The sequence below is a fragment of the Octopus sinensis genome, linkage group LG2, assembly GCF_006345805.1.
Source record: "Octopus sinensis linkage group LG2, ASM634580v1, whole genome shotgun sequence".
NCBI classification, from domain to species: Eukaryota; Metazoa; Mollusca; class Cephalopoda; order Octopoda; family Octopodidae; genus Octopus; species Octopus sinensis.
In genome coordinates, this window is record NC_042998.1 from 177974747 (window position 1) to 177991859 (window position 17113).

General features: G+C 34.6%; 1 long non-coding RNA gene across 1 annotated transcript in view; it reads right to left on the bottom strand.

Moving 5' to 3' along the window:
• LOC118762357 overlaps window positions 1-5300 on the bottom strand; it is an 11493-nt gene extending 6193 nt beyond the window's left edge. The window contains exon 1 of the long non-coding RNA XR_004998104.1: window positions 5281-5300. This is a non-coding gene — a long non-coding RNA (uncharacterized LOC118762357). The remainder of the gene's footprint in view (window positions 1-5280) is intronic.
• Between the last annotated feature and the right edge of the window lie 11813 nt (window positions 5301-17113).

Below are 17113 nucleotides of genomic sequence, written 5' to 3' on the forward strand. Positions count from 1 at the left end.
TTTACTTTATCTTGGTTTACTCATTTTGCCCCATAAACGCAGATAATTTTCTGAAATAGCGTTCAGATTACCTTATAGTATTTCCCATGCATTTAGAGAATGCCGTTTGCTTAATTGATATAGTTATTCTAAAGTACTAACCGTTTGTAAACAAAAAAAAATTTTTCAAAGTCAAAAATACAGTAATGCTCCTCACTCCTATATTTGCACATTGTGTTTGATTAATATACATAATGAATATAATATTTATGTATAGTAATCAATTTCTACTGCTTATAATATAATAATCAATCTCTACTGCTGTATAATATTAGGTGTTTATTTTGTCCTAATATCTTAAAGTGTGTCTATCTATCTAATTGTTTTGATGGGATGAAAAAAATTAGCTTAACTAAACAGAGCAAACGTGATATAGATAGACAGGTGTAGGGCAACGTTTTCAACGTTAGATTAACGGTTCTGGCTCAGTGGGTCTATCTCTTAGGCTTCATATTTGCGCATTTAATGTATCACTTTACGCTGAAAACATTGGTAACACACACACATACATACATACATACATACATACATACATACATACATACATACATACATACATACATACATACATACATACATACGTACATACATACATACATACATACATGATGGCTGCCCCCTCGTTATCGAGTATGGCCATTGCACGAAGGTTAACTGTTATTGGTGCTGTGATCAAATGTGACTTTTTAGCCCAGCTAAAGATCTACAATGTCTTGAACGGAATTGGCAGCTTTACATACATAAACACATACATACATACATACATACATACATACATACATACATACATACATACATAATACATACATACATACATACACACATACACATCACATACATACATACATACATACATACATACATACATACATACATACATACATACATACATACATACATAACCGTGCTTGCACAGTTGTGGAAATCAGCTGCCCAGTAGATGTTAACATAAAGCTAAAGAGCAGCGAAAAAGAAAATTCCTATGCTGAACTATTGAGGAATCTACAGCTACTCTAGTCAGATTACAAGTTCAGGTTTATACCTGTAATTATTGGGGCGCTGAGATATGTAACACACTGCCTAAATACCAATCTTTAGATATAAAGTTTCTCAGAACCAGAAAAGGAGAAAGCTGATTCGAAGACTATAGATCCAATCCATTACTGGAACTGTAAAAATCTGTAAAACTTTCTAGTAGTTTATCATTTAAGTATATATCAGCATGTCTAGACATGCAAATATATGCATGCGAATACATACATAAAACAAAGCATACAAATCTGCACATATACATACATAGAGTAACCTTTATTGTGTACATTGAGCTACTGCTGTAAAATTAGTTTACATGACGAGCGCAGAGGAAAAGATTAACCTAATGGAGACTATTTCTCAGGGTTATGGATTGCGGTAAGAAATTTGTGTTAGATGATTCGTAATGAAAGTCAAATGGCTTAACCTCGTGTTCAGTTCAGTAAACCAATTTATCATTTGTCAGGAATCAGGTATCATTATATTCTTAAGATTTCCAATTTTAGTTACCAGGACCTGTGATTGTATTATACATTTGTCAATTAATTTCACCAGATTCCGTTTAATTAAAATACTATCATCTTAACTATACCAAATTAATATAATACAGAGAACTTCTCTAGCTTGCACCTGAACACCTCCAGCCCGACCATATATATATATGCAAAGTGCGGTAAATATATATATATACATACATACATATATAATATATATATATATATATATATATATATATATATATATATATATATATATATATTATATATATATATGTGCAAAGTGCGATTAATATATATATATATACATATATATATACACACATACAAAGTGCGGTAAATATATTGTCGTTTAAATTACGCAAAAATAAAAATAACGCTGACATCTCATTTGAACAGATATATTTACCAAAATTACATTAAAATATTTTGAAATGCTAAAGAGTAAATTTATTCAATAAAATCGCTGTTGGCTTCTACCACGGCCTCCAGACCACTTCGGAATTTCCTGCGACACTTCTGGATGGTCTCCTTGTTTAAGTTGGGGAATGCTGCCATAATTCTTGCTGTCAGTTCACCTTTGATGTTACAAAGAGTTTTGTCGGTCCCTCGCTCGACTGCGTCCAACACATAAATAATCAAGGGGTTGCAGTCTGGGGAGTTAGTTGGCCAGATGTTAGGGATGACGTGGTCATAGAAATTGTCTGACAGCCATGACTGGGTTCTTCCGCTTGTATGGAATGATGCAGAGTCCTGTTGCCAGACATAGGGTCTTCTAGCAGTCACCCTCTTGACCCAGGGAAGCACTACCTCCTCCAAGCACTTGATGTAAGCCTCCGTGCTGAGTCTGAAGCCGTGTGGGATGATGAATAGAGGCATAACATCGCCATCACTAGTGATCACTCGAAACACCATGATGTTGATTGGATGTTTCATTTTCATCACCCTCGGTACATGTTTTGAGGACACGGCAAAGTGAGGGTTGGTCCATGTGTTCACCATCTATTCGTATTGGAGCTTCCGGTGCGAATGCCAAGCAGTATAGCATGTCGTTTTCAAATTTGTGGCAGAGTGAATTGTGTCAAAGTACTGTTTCTCTTATAGACGGTGCCCAACTGACCCTACTATACTGTGTTGTCGACAAAATCAAAAACAAACAAAATGCATACACGAAATTCAAAATATAAAATGGCGACAATTTACTTATCACACCTATATATATGTTTATACACACTCATACACACACACACACCCACACTCACAGATATAAAAATATAATACTGTAATACTCGTAAATGTGCTTGCACATAGAAGTGGTTGTGCACGTGAATGTGTCTAAAATTTAGATTCGTAACCCTCCAATACGACTTCATTTGAAACCTAACAAATGAACATCTAGAAAGATAAATACAATTAGTAACATCATTAACGTCATCATCGATCATATTAAGGTCGGATCACATGTGATGTTGGTATACAAGAATGTCATAGAAATTCAGTTACTTAAGTTGTGTAAACCAATGCTAAATTAATTAAGGCAATTATTGGCAAGTCCCGACGGTTTCCCTTTGTTATATCCTCTTTTGTGGTTCTTTTATTTAACTATCTACAATTTTATTTGTCTGCATACTCTCATTTAAGCACGAGAAACATCGCTGACATCAACGAGAATTAACGAATGCTATCATTTCGTGACAAGATATAAATTATCCCGATCAACAATAACCAGGACTTAATATTTTATGCAATAGGAGCTTTATAAATGACATAAAACTAATGCTTTCTAAATGTAGTTGAATTTTAGATTTTTAAAAGCATAGACCTTCATTATTATCGATTTCTTTGAGTGTATAGATTGCTATACATTATACACATGTAGAGGTAGGGATATTATTTATTCGTAAAAATATGTTAGGCTCATTATGTGCTGAATCTTCGAAAATGGCATCTTCTCCAAATGAGATATGTAGATTCCTTCCCAAAGGGTCCCTTGATTTCCGGTCAATATTGACACCTATAGAAAAGATAACTTCCATTCAGCTGACTTCTCCATTCGCACTGCATAAACATGGAAGCTTAATTTTTTGATTCATCGAACTAATTAAAAAATTCTTGGCAATGATGTAGAGACGGATACTGTTGAGAAAACTATACAATTCAGTTTCGATCACCATTTGGGGTTAATTTCCTGTGTTTACATTGTAAATGATTTAGAGAATGGCCTGAATGTGACGTTCCATCCTCAGTTCACTCACTTAAATCAACATTCATGTTTCAACAGCGGATACAACTACAATGAATGCATAGATATAAATGCTCCGGAAGCAATGCTTCTACGACGTTAACAACTACAACTTTAGCAACTACGTTGTTCATGACAGTTGTTGTGTGTAAAACAAACAATATAAACAATTGCGATAAGAATAATACTATAAATCCGAATAACACTGGTAAGAAGTGAGCAACTACGTTATTGGCAGAAGATCTCGCAATGACTAGAGCAGTGATTAATGTGATAACAGCAATAAGAGAAGAAATAGCAACAGAGGCAATGAACAGAAAGAGACACCCACTAAGATAGAGCGCAAGCATTAATTTTATTGTAAAAAACTTAGACCACTATTGAATGTTTAATATAACTGTTTATATACTGACGTGTCTAAGACTAATACAAGCATCCTGTTTGAGAGTGATCTAAATTAAAAGCTCCCATGTTGATTTATGTTCCAAACACCAATTGATTTATTCAATTTTCATTAATATAGTAAATTAATTGAAACAAGCACTATATTCAACAGAAATATGGCAGTGATCGGCTCAATGTTACAGGCTTGTTTTGATTAAATGTGAAACTGATAATAAAGTAAAGTTTGCATCGTAAGTAATTGAAACTAAACAGAAACGAGTGGTTGTAGCGAGTTGGCTAAAGAGGAATACAAGGAGGCTAAGTAGATTTAGTACAAACTGTCAGACAACCATAACATTCTAAACGAAAGCAGTAAAGAAGACATTTATATCAACACAAATCAACAACATGAATAAAAGAGTTTGTTAAGTTGATTTGTTCTAATACAGGTAAATAGAGATAAGCGACAAAAAAAAGGCGTTAATGTAAATTATTTACATTGTACCAGATTTCATTAATAGAGGAAATTTTAACTCCACTTGCAGAAGACCCGTTGATATAGAGCACAAGCAAAAGACCCGTTGATATAGAGCACAAGCAAAAGACCCGTTGGTATAGAGCACAAGCAAAAGACACGTTGATATAGAGCACAAGCAAAAGACCCGTTGATATAGAGCACAAGAAAAAGACCCGTTGGTATAGAGCACAAGCAAAAGACCCGTTGGTATAGATCACAAACAGAAGACCCGTTGATATAGAGCACAAGCAGAAGACCCGTTGGTATAGAGCACAAGCAGACGACCTGTTGATATAGAGCACAAGCAGAAGACCCGTTGGTATAGAGCACAAGCAGACGACCCGTTGATATAGAGCACAAGCAGAAGACCCGTTGATATAGAGCACAAGCAGAGACCCGTTGATATAGAGCACAAGCAGACGACCCGTTGATATAATACGTTACTGAGACAAAAGGAATATCAATATTGAATATTCAGCTCCGTAACGGAATTTCAGTTTCGATGAATATCTGAAGTCTAATGGAAATAGGATTGGTAAATAGTTTAGGGAAAGGTTAACCTCCTGAACCACAAGGCCAAAATATTTTTCGACCCGGATGGGAGTAAATAAAGAGAATAATAAAGAGGAGTCAAGAAAGAAGAGAAGAATATATATTTTGAACAATTACACGTGACTTAGGTCGAGAAGCATAATCTCGATTTCACAGTCGGCTGAAGCTGCAAATTACAATTGATGGTTAAACACTAAGTATCTGGAGCGGGGAATCAAAAAGGGTACGAACAATACCGCTAAAGCAGCCAAGTCACTGGTACTACCAGTTATAAAGGGTTAAGTTCTTTCCACAGATATGTTTTTGCTCCCATTTCCTTTTGATACGGGAACAAATGAGTTTTTAGTATTTGTATGTATAATAATATAATAATAATAATGAAATTATTGTAAACAGTGCTCAGGTGCACCACAACAATTTGCCTTTATATTATCATGCGATAGTTATGCTTTTGCTATTGAATCGATGTTTGAATGATTTTAGTTTGATTTACAAAGATATGTTCGATGATATAATTATAAAACATTTTGTGATCAACAGTTAAGTAGACATTCTTCCTCTGACTGAATGACGAAAAAGAAACTACTTTTCGATTGGTCAGTCGGATTTGAGGTGGTAATAGAGAGATTTCAAAGAAAAAAAAAAGAAGGAAAAAGAAAAAAGACTCGCCCTTTAATTTAGAAGCCCCTTTTTTCGACCGTCGTCACATCCTGTCATCTTTGATGTAAATGGCAGCCAATTTGAGCGCCATGAGTCTGGTGCCAGCTCACGAACAATGGAGGTTGTATGAGTCAAGTTCCTTCAATACGAGACATTTCTGTGAATGCTCTGTATAGTAGTTTTTTGCTTTTACTAACTGAAATTTAAAACGATATCATAACTCAATTCTCAGCAGTGTTGTTATCGTAGAGAACGAATCACAATGTCGGATAGCGACATGATCACCAGATATAGTAGTTAGCTGCGTCCTTCTTGACCTATAACCAACTCTAGACTAAACAGCGGCATGCTAGTAGGAAAGATGATAGAGCGGGAGACACCGTTGTCTCTTAGAAAAACTCTTACAACACAATGTAGAGTAAAGTCTTTTCTTGGAAAGTCTAAGTAAAAAATGCCAATTAGGTGACCGGTACCAAGAAAATCTCTAATAACAACAAAATGGCCAGATTAAATACTACATCAGTCTTCACACAGGGTTAACAGGGGATGCGTTCGAAAAATATATATTGGGGTCCGTTCGAAAAATATATTGCAGTTTCAACCCAATGTTGGGGAGGCCAATGTTTCAAGGAGACTTGTGGTGGTAGATGCATAACAGTTACATGACTTGGGATCCCAAAACGAGTCCAGAAGAGAAGGGCCGTTATTAATTGGCAACAGGAACGTTACAGTCCTTACAGGTAAGGAACAAGAACTAGGGAGGGAGAGACCAAATGTTACCAGCTAGATACAGTCAGGGGTTCTTCTATAAAGTTCCGTGGATTTGAAGAAAGAGTCAAAACTCCGTTATTCATCCAACTAAGACTGCACATACGGTAATGAACATACTTAGATGTCTCCGGTTGTCGGAGTTTGTTATGAAACGGATCCCGGCGCTTGTGCAGTAATGCGCCAGTTTCAGCACTCGGTTACCAGAAGAAGGGAAGTAGGTAAGCAAGTCAAACTCACTATCTTCAGTTCAGTTTTTGCGCGTGCCTTTATGATAATCTTTGGTAGTGAACCGAAAAAAGTACAATCGCGAATACAAGCGGCTGATCTGGGGTTCCATCGATGGGTCACTGAAGTAACGCTACCCGATTAATAGACGGATTTTTACACGATGTAGAATTGTGTGAATGAATCGGATAGTAACGAGGTAAAAGTTTGTAGAATTTTGAAGGCACTTCTCTCTGAATAAGCTGATAGTAATCGAAGAGGAACAACTTCTGGGTACTAAATGTCACTACTCTGTTCTATTCGTATGTCGAGCGAAAATGATGCCACCTTTATTCTTTCTTTCTTTCTAGTCAGCACTGTGCATTGCTTACTCTTTCTCCCCTTCTACACTACTAACTAGCAACCAGCCAGCGAACTTGTCACTGTCACTACAATTACCATATTTTCCAGTGTATAAGCCGTTATTTGTTTTGTTTTACCTTCATGTTTCCATAATGTTATTTTTAATCTAATAAAAACTTTTATATTGACGAAATGTATTTGTTGTTGATTATAGTAAGATAAAATCATGACAATAATAATACATCTCATAGTTGTAAAATAAGTCATTTTGAAACTACATACACGCCAACAACAAAAAAGCTAGCTGCGGACTCGTAGCTCCATGGGTCTTTTAAACACTGGTGCGCTTATGTGTGGATAAAACACCGATGTCGGGTAAACGAATAAATATTTATAAATAATATTTCTTTCTTCTTGGTGTTGATTCTTCGATGTTTACTGGTTACTCCGACATGAGAACAAAAAAAAAAAGCGTGTAATATGTTGTAAACAAAGTCTGTAACACAGGCAGTAAACAAAAAAATAAAATAGAAGAGTGGTGACATTTAGTAGAGATGACCCGGAAGTTGTTCCTCTTCGATTACTATCGCAAACAGAAGTAGCTTTCTTCAACTGAACACACGTCATTGATTGGTTGAAATTATGCAAATATGACAACTTTAACTCGAAATAACATCGAAAATACCAAATTTTGTCAAAAATGTTCATAGAACAATTTCCGGGTCATCTCTACTAAATGTCACCACTCTTCTATTTTATTTTATTTTCTGTTTACTGCCTGTGTTACAGACTTTGTTTACTGCATATTACACGCTTTTTTTTTGTTCTACGAGAGACATTCCACCAGTATACGAAGTTTCAAACTGTTTAGTTAAAAAAAATTAATTAAAATATCTGTGAACCAAATTGAACAGATCCTAAAACACTTGTAATGCCAAGGTCGCTATTACACTCCTCCTCTTCCTACCTTCTTCTTCTCTTCTTTCTCCTCCTCCTCTAACTTAAATAACTATTTCAAATTTTTACCACAAGGGCAGCTTGGGGAATGTGGGGAGGAGTCGATTACATTGACTCCACTGTTCAACTGGTACTTATTTCATCGACCCCGAAAAGATGAAAGGTAAAGTCAACCTCCGAATTTGAACTCGCACCGTAGCGACGGGCGAAATACTGCTAATACGTCAGTGCACTCACGATTCTTATTTCTTTATTGCCCACAAGGGGCTAAATATAGATGGGACGAACAAGGACAAACAAACGGATTAAGTCGATTATATCGACCCCAGTGCGTAACTGGTACTTATTTGATCGACCCCCGAAAGGATGAAAGGCAAAGTCGACCTCGGCGGAATTTGAACTTAGAATGTAACGGCAGACGAAATACCTATTTCTTTATTACCCACAAGGGGCTAAACACAGAGGGGACGAACAAGGACAGACAAGCGGATTAAGTCGATTATATCGCCCCCAGTGCGTAACTGGTACTTATTTAATCGACCCCCGAAAGGATGAAAGACAAAGTCGACCTCGGCGGAATTTGAACTCAGAACTTAACGGCAGACGAAATACCGCTAAGCACTTCGCCCGGCTTGCTAACGATTCTGCCAGCTCGCCGCCTTCTCCAACTTAATAAATAACGAAAGCTAATCACATGTGCAGTTAGTTATGGTAGACAGAGTGAGTAATCACACGCGCGCACACACACACGAATATGTGTATGTATATACGTGTATACACACGCGCACGCAACGCACACACACTAACATGTATATATATATATATATATATATATATATATATATATATATATATATATATATATATATATATATATATATACATGCGCGCACACACGCATATATGCATACATACACACATACACATATGATACTTGGGATATTGCTATGGATCACGCTCAGGTATAACTTCTCATTAGATAAAAGTTATTAACGTATCTGTGGGCTTCCTTCCCGAACACGTAATGACAGCATGTAAACTCTTTATGAAATATGCTGCACTATAAATTTCCGTGTGTCAAGAAAGACATGCTATTGACACATATATATTTGTACGTGCGTGTGTGAAACCCCCTTGCTCTGCTCACTGGATAAACACTCAGAACTGAAACTTAACCTTTAGTATAAGTTAATATCGGCGTAATATAATAAAATACTCAAATGCTTTGAATTTTTTTAATTCTATAAAAATTTGTAATGTAGCGATGTTGCTATGTTATACCACGACTTCTATTGAAAATATTTGCACTGAATAATTAAATCAACGAGACTTTCATGTCAAAACATAATTTTTCTTAGTTTTATCACAATGTTACTTTTAATATTATATTTTCATATAGAACATCGCGTAATTCAGAATTCCTGAACAAATACATGGTGTACATAACTCTTCACTTATTTATTTGAAAGCTTTAATTGTGGAGATTGAAATGATGTGAAAATAATTTATTATTCTCTTTAGTAAAGTGATAAATATTCTGGAAATTGTTCGTAGATTCAAAGCTAAATTCAAAGCATAAATTCAAATTTCTACTGTTAGCCGAAAGAAAGTGGTACGCCTTATCAATTGAAGGACAACCAGAAACAAATATGAAAGAAGATTCCTAATTATTTTCCTCAATTTCACAGTTGACTACCTTGTGCATGTTTTAGAGAATGGATTACGCTGTGTTTTCGATAGATATATATATAATTTACTACGCATTATATGCAAATCCCCCACGGCTGTTAATATCTTTTTACAGAACTGTAAGAAGATGGCTATTTTTCTGTTTACTTAAAAGAACTGTATGATGTTTTCATATATTCTCAATCTTCACAGCTAAAGGCTGGCTTTCAAATAACAGCTGAGTTATCTATACTATAAATAATATTTTTGCTGATATGAGTTCCTTTTTTTAGCACATGTAGATAATATTTCATGCTGGTTTATTTGTGTCGCTTCTATTTGCATCAATCAGTCTTTCTTTTAATGAAAACTCTATGAATTAGTAATAAGTCAAAAATTCTTTTGTTAGAAAGCATTTTTCTTCACAGTCCTATATTCTTCAGAGTGGAAAACTTATTTCAAGGATAATTTTTTTCTAAGAAACACACAAAAGCCGTTCGATTCACTTCAACATTTAAGTTTAATTTGTCAAAATATTTTCGTCGCTTTAAGATCGCGACCTGTTCACTAATAAAAATCCGTGCTGCATCTCAGTGAACAGGTCGCGATCTTAAGCGACGAAAATATTTTGACAAATTAAACTTAAATGTTGAAGTGAATCGAACGGCTTTTGTGTGTTTCTTAAATGGCTTACAAACACCTTCCACACTGCAATTGTTTTCGTTTCAGCACACGATCTCAGATCAAATCACTTGCTATGCAAGTACATCTCTGTAATTTTTTATCTAGGCAACTGAATTACAGTCTTCTAGCATATCACTTCCCTTTCTTATAGTAATTGTTTTATCTTTTCCATACACTGTCTGTTTTACTTCCTATGTAATCCGCATTTATCCTCCTTAAATCATTCCAGTCTAATATAACATACTAGGGTTGCTGGAAAGTTCCTGGCTTTGGGTAAAAGAAAATACAGGAAAATCAGTTAATTATGATTTTATCCAGCATATTCCCCTCTCAGATTCACACACTTATTGCAGCGGTCCTTCGGCTTTTCTAAGCCCTATGAAAGAACTCAGAAGGTTGGACCTTCAACCAGGCCTTTTGCGATATCCTAAAAGCTAGGTGCTTTTCAGCACCCCCTCGTAATCTTTGATGCTAATATTTATTTTACTTCACTGTAGTATTTCTGAAATACCATCGGCATAAAGTTTTCATCTAAGTTCCTTTAGATTCAATGATTTATATATACATTTCAACCATTAATTGTTAAGTATAAATTCGTTTTCTTTCTTTGTGCTCATATATATATATATATATATATATATATATATATATATATATATATAATATATATATATATTATATAAAATCGTTCTGTGTGTGTGTGTTTTCTAGGATCTCGGGCATCCTCCATCCGATTGCGCTCAAATTTGATATGTAGATACCGACTATATCAGGGCGTGTATAAATCTTGAAAAAATTACGAAAATCGATTCCAGGTGAGAATGTGATCGATAAAGCTATGGGAACGTGCATTTGTACGCGCAAGTACATCAGCTGTTGCGATCGATACTATGCGTACGCAAGAAAAATGCACGTGCAGTTTGCGCAAAAAAGCCGGCTGGCTTGAAATAATTATTTTGCCGGTCATAAAGAAACGAAGAATATTCGAAGAGCCATTCTTCTTAGGAAAGAAAAAAGAGCAACAAATAAAAAATAAAAAGATTGTGTTAAAACAAACAAAAATGAAAAAAAAAATGAACGAAAAAGAAAAAGAAAGAAAGGAAACTAAAAAGAAAGCAGAGGTGAAAACACTTGTTCCATACCTTCTTATACAGACTGCAATGAATAAAATACAAATGGATATGAAAATTTGAAATAATGATGTATTGATAAATGTATTATTTCCTATCTCAGGATCAAACTCTTCACTTTGTTTATCCAGAAATGATATTTTTTATAACGATATCTCTGGCTTTTACATAGTTCATGTTGATATTCTTTATATAAATTCGTATACACCTATGGACATACACATACACATACGTTCATACTTATGTATGTATATATATGTAAATATATAAGAATTTTTTGCGTAATAAGATAAAAAACCAAGGCTGTATAGATATTAGAGCATTTATAGATAGAAGATCTTACAGCTGTTTCTAGGATATTAATAAATATCTCTTCATCGGAGCCGGTGTGAGAGGAAAAGTCATAGTTAGTTTCGATGTGATACAAAAAGGGAGTGAGGTGGAGGAAAGAAATAGATGTAAGATATGTGTGGGTATTGAATTTGTAAATCCATTTTATAGGCATAATGGTATATATGCAATATTCCAATATCCTTTGAGTAAAATCCAAAAGTCCAACAGAGTTTAATATGAGTCCTTCCAAATATAGAGTTTGTAAGCAATGTAAGATTCCCTTATGATTGAGATCCAGCAGATTTTTAAACTTGGTCATTCCCAGTAGGGAATTTATATATACTGTTGGAGAGTCAAGGTTTGTATTTAAAATGACCTAGAAATAGGGAGTGTATTAGATTGGTTAAATTGAAAACAAGAAGAGAGGAATGAAATAAAAAGAAAAGAAAGAAAAAAAGGGAAGAGAAAGAGAAAAAAGAGGAGAGAAAGAAAGAATGAAAGAGAAAGGAGAGAGAAGATTAGTAAAAATAACAAAATAATGAAAAATAAAGTATAAAAACCCTGAAGATATGAATAAAGGGAATAAAGAAAAAAGAAAAAAGAAAAATTAAGATATAGATTAGTCAGTGGTCAGTGGAGATATTTTGAAAATAGGAGTGGGGATAGAGAAAGGTATTATAGTGTAAAAGATAGAGGAATGGGGTGTTAAGAGGTAGAGGAAGGACCAATGCGTAGTAGTGGCTTCTAATCGGGAGGCAAATATATGAAGAATTAAGGAAATATCAGTGTTTAGTAGTTTGAGAAAAATATATATGAAGATGTATATACATGTACATATCAGATAATTTACATATACAATCCTTATTCGCATGCGCATGCCCTCATATACGCTCACTTATATGCTCATCTGCATATACCTTGCATGTGTGCATGTTTACATATACCCACATGTATGCATATATGCATACCCTCATTCGTACATATATACGCGCGCATGGGTGTGTGCGCGTATATACGAATATAATCAGATGGTTGTATGTGTGAGAAACTAGATAGGGATTATGAGTTAGATTGAAAATTTATAGGTTAATGGGATTACCTAAGAATTATTGCGGAAAAGTACTGTATGGTCATTCTGGCATTTGGATTTGTGGTAGAATTTAAATGTGTGATAAAAGCGGTGGTTGCATGTGCTTAGTGCCTCGTTATGTTTATTAAGTAGTGTTGGAGATTTGTGCTTTAATATTTGGAGTGCCTCCTTCGGGCAAAGCTTGCAGATCGAGCGTTGACCTCAGTAGGGAAGTCCTGAGTCCAGTATGGACCATGATAGAGTATAGGGTATATTTGCATTTTTGAGATGATGTATGTGGTTGGCGAGTGTTGTAGATTTACTATGTTTATCGCATCTAAAAGAGTGGAGGTGAGTGGCATATCGTTGCTTAAAGTTTATTGTTGATCCTATATATATGGCTGAAGAGTTATATAATAGGTTAAGGACCGTCCATTTGTAGATTACATTATATCTTCTGCAATGGCTTTGTAACGGGCAGGTGGTTCCAGGACAGCAATTACAATTAGGTGAATTTTGAGGACCGTGTTCGGTAAAAGAGGAGGTAGTATCATCAGAAGAGAGGTTATAGAAGGGGGTGAAAATTTCTATATTATTATTATTATTATTATTATTATTATTATTATTATTATTATTATTATTATTATTATCATCATCACCATCATCATCATCACTACTAACGTTATCATTACTACTATTGTTACTGTTACTTCTGCTATTTGTCAGGGTATTAGAGATTGTGGGGGTGTTCCGGGAAGTGTCAGTAGAATGGGTTGGGTGGGTTGTGGTTGTGGGTGTCCTAATGTAAGGTATCTATTCTAGATATGTATGTGTGTTGATTAAATAATCAACACACATACATGCGTGAGTTTTGATAGGAAAGAGAGAGCTTTTGCTCATTCGAGGCTGCTACAATAGATTCAAAATTAGGTGAGTTTGAATAAGATAGTTTCAGGGTGGATCTATTAAAAATAGAATGATATTTATGTTGTCGAGGGAAATTAGAGTCTAGTATTCTAAAGAAGGATTTAGCTAAGTTCTTAAAGTCACCTAATATTACTATGGTGTGAGACGTCCCAAGAAACTTCTCCAGACCTCAAAAAAAAAAAAAAAATTAAACTCATCATATTCCAGAAAAATATCAAAATCGCCTATCCTTTTGCGTTCATCAAATGCCACTAGTTAATATAATTATTTTGTCAAGTAACTTAGATGCTAAGGTATGTATATAAGGCCGTGAATTCGAATACTGAACAAGGCAGGGTGTTGTGTCCTTGAGTAAAGCATTTCATTTCACTTTGCTCGAGTCTACTCGGCTGAAAATAAGAACCAACTGGGTGTAGGGCTATCTTCCCTCTTTCAAGCTGATACATGTTCTTTTCAACTTGTTCATTGGACTGCAACTCTTTCTTAGCCTTTAATATCAATATCAGAATACATTTCAATCTAGCATTTCGTCCACCAAATTTAACTCACAAAGTACTTGGCAATGAAGAATACAGCAGAAGGTACGTTCCCAAGATACGACACAATAGAATGGAACGTGAAACCTTATGGACGTGAAGGGAACTTCTTATCCACATACACATACCTACGACTTTGTGCATATTGATTTGTTCATTTATTTTAAATCACGATATTTCACTGTGGACACACACACACACATACACACGAACACACACACACTCACATACACACATCACTTAATGCTGTATATATATATATATATATATATATAAATATATGGTTTAATAAAGTATGTGATTGAGTATTATCTGGTAATTGATATTTGATTTAGATGTATTTCTCTATTTTCTTATCTTGTATATATATATATATATATATATATATAAATATATTTACGCTTAAATGCTTTTACAAATGAATTAGCTTGTGGCTCCCGTTTTCATTCTGTTAAAAAGAGTTGATAAATATTATATATTTTCAATTCTAAATTACATGGATATTTCTTTCTAATCTCAGTAACTTCTTGAATATTGTGGTGAAGAATATTTTGTTAGTTATATGTCCCTTAGCTATTTAATTCGTTTAATTTTCAATTCAATAGTGTTTCGTTTTAACATATAATTTATAGATGAATTTTCTATTCTCATGTATATTCTCATGTAAAAATTTAAAAGAGGCTGAAAATTAATTGTAATTTTTTTTTTACAATTTTAAATCGATTGTTATTCTTGAATATTAATTGTGCTTTTATCACAATAAAATTAATTTCGATATACCTTCAATTACATAATTGTATCTGAAGGTATATTTATATTTCTATACGTTATTATATTTTTTCTATTGTTCTTAATCCAATTATTTTCGAATTTATATTAGTATAAATTTTTGACATTTTGCTTACAATTAAGCTTCACTTTTTCGTGGACAATGAATTCAGCTGAGTTAGTTAGAATAAATGCTATATTATTAAAGGTTTTAAAGTTTTATAATGGTAATGTTTAATAAACGACTTGAATAAATCTTTTTGCAAATTTTGCAATTTTTACTCATTATGGTTATTATTTATGCGCGCACGCATGTGTATGTGTGCGCTTTTAAGCTTTCATATGAATCGTGCATCCCAGAGTCTGTTGAATGTATGCAAGGCTCCATCTCCACAAAAAAATATTGCCCATGATAAAGGAAAGATTTCATACATACATACAAAAATGCCCTGCAGATGTTGTTGAAAACCCAATGAAGGAGCCTTGGATCTAGGTTAGAAACCAGTTCTTTCTCTATTGCAATATATCTTGAAATAAAACTGAATAATGACTTACCTACCTACATACCTACCTACCTACATATCTAACTACCTACATACCTACCTACCTATCTACCTACATACCTATTTCTTTACTACCCACAAGGGGCTAAACACAGAGGGGACAAAGAAGGACAGACAAACGGATTAAGTCGATTATATCGACCCCAGTGCGTAACTGGTACTTATTTAATCGACCCCGAAAGGATGAACGGCAAAGTCGACCTCGGCGGAATTTGAACTGAGAACGTAACGGCAGACGAAATGCGGCTAGGCATTTCGCCTGGCGTGCTAACGTTTCTGCCAGCTCGCCGCCTTCTACCTACATACCTACCTCCCTACCTACCTCTTTACCTACCTACCTACCTACCTACCCTACATACCTACCTACCTACCTACCTACCTACATACATACATAGATACATACATACATACATACATACATACATACATACATACATACATACATACATACATACATACATAGTTTTTCCAGTATGTTCCTTTAGATGTACGACTGCTACTGGTAAACATATACAAACGCTATAAATTGCGTTTGTGTTTATCATATTTTCCCCTTTGATTAACCATTTACCGCACGCTCACACGGGCCCCCGTCCTTCCGACTGGTTTTGGATGACCTAATTTGCGGAATTCTTTCTACCATCGGATTACATTACCTTATTCATTCGGAGTACGTCATTTCTGCACCTTGATTGTGAATTATTACAATTTGTCTGTGACTCTTCCTCTTTAACTCATCTTCCCTCGACTTATCTTTTGTTCTGTTTCCACTTTCCTTTTTTCCTCTTTTTCTTTTCCTTTTCCTTGCTATCACACACACCTACACCGACATTAACACGCTCTCGCCATGCCTGACTTCCCTTCCTTCCTCTAGCAACTCCACTCTCTTCTATCCCGTTTTCTTTCCACCTAAGCACCCTTTCTTTCCTTTCCCGAGTGTCATTTAATACTTTGCAGGTACCACGTCCTCGTGTTGTTTTTTCTTGGTTTTTTTTTTTTACCTTTTCTAAAATTGAATGAAATTTAATAGTATTTTAGAATGTCTACAGGAATTAAAAATTATTTTTATGCATTTGTGTATATTTAAACTAATTAAATATTATTTTACAGAATAATAGAATTAAAATTTCTTTGTTTAAAACCCTTTCTAACATGAAAGTATCCAAAGAGCATTTAAGGCACATAATCCTTTATGAGTACAAAAAAAAAGAGTACAG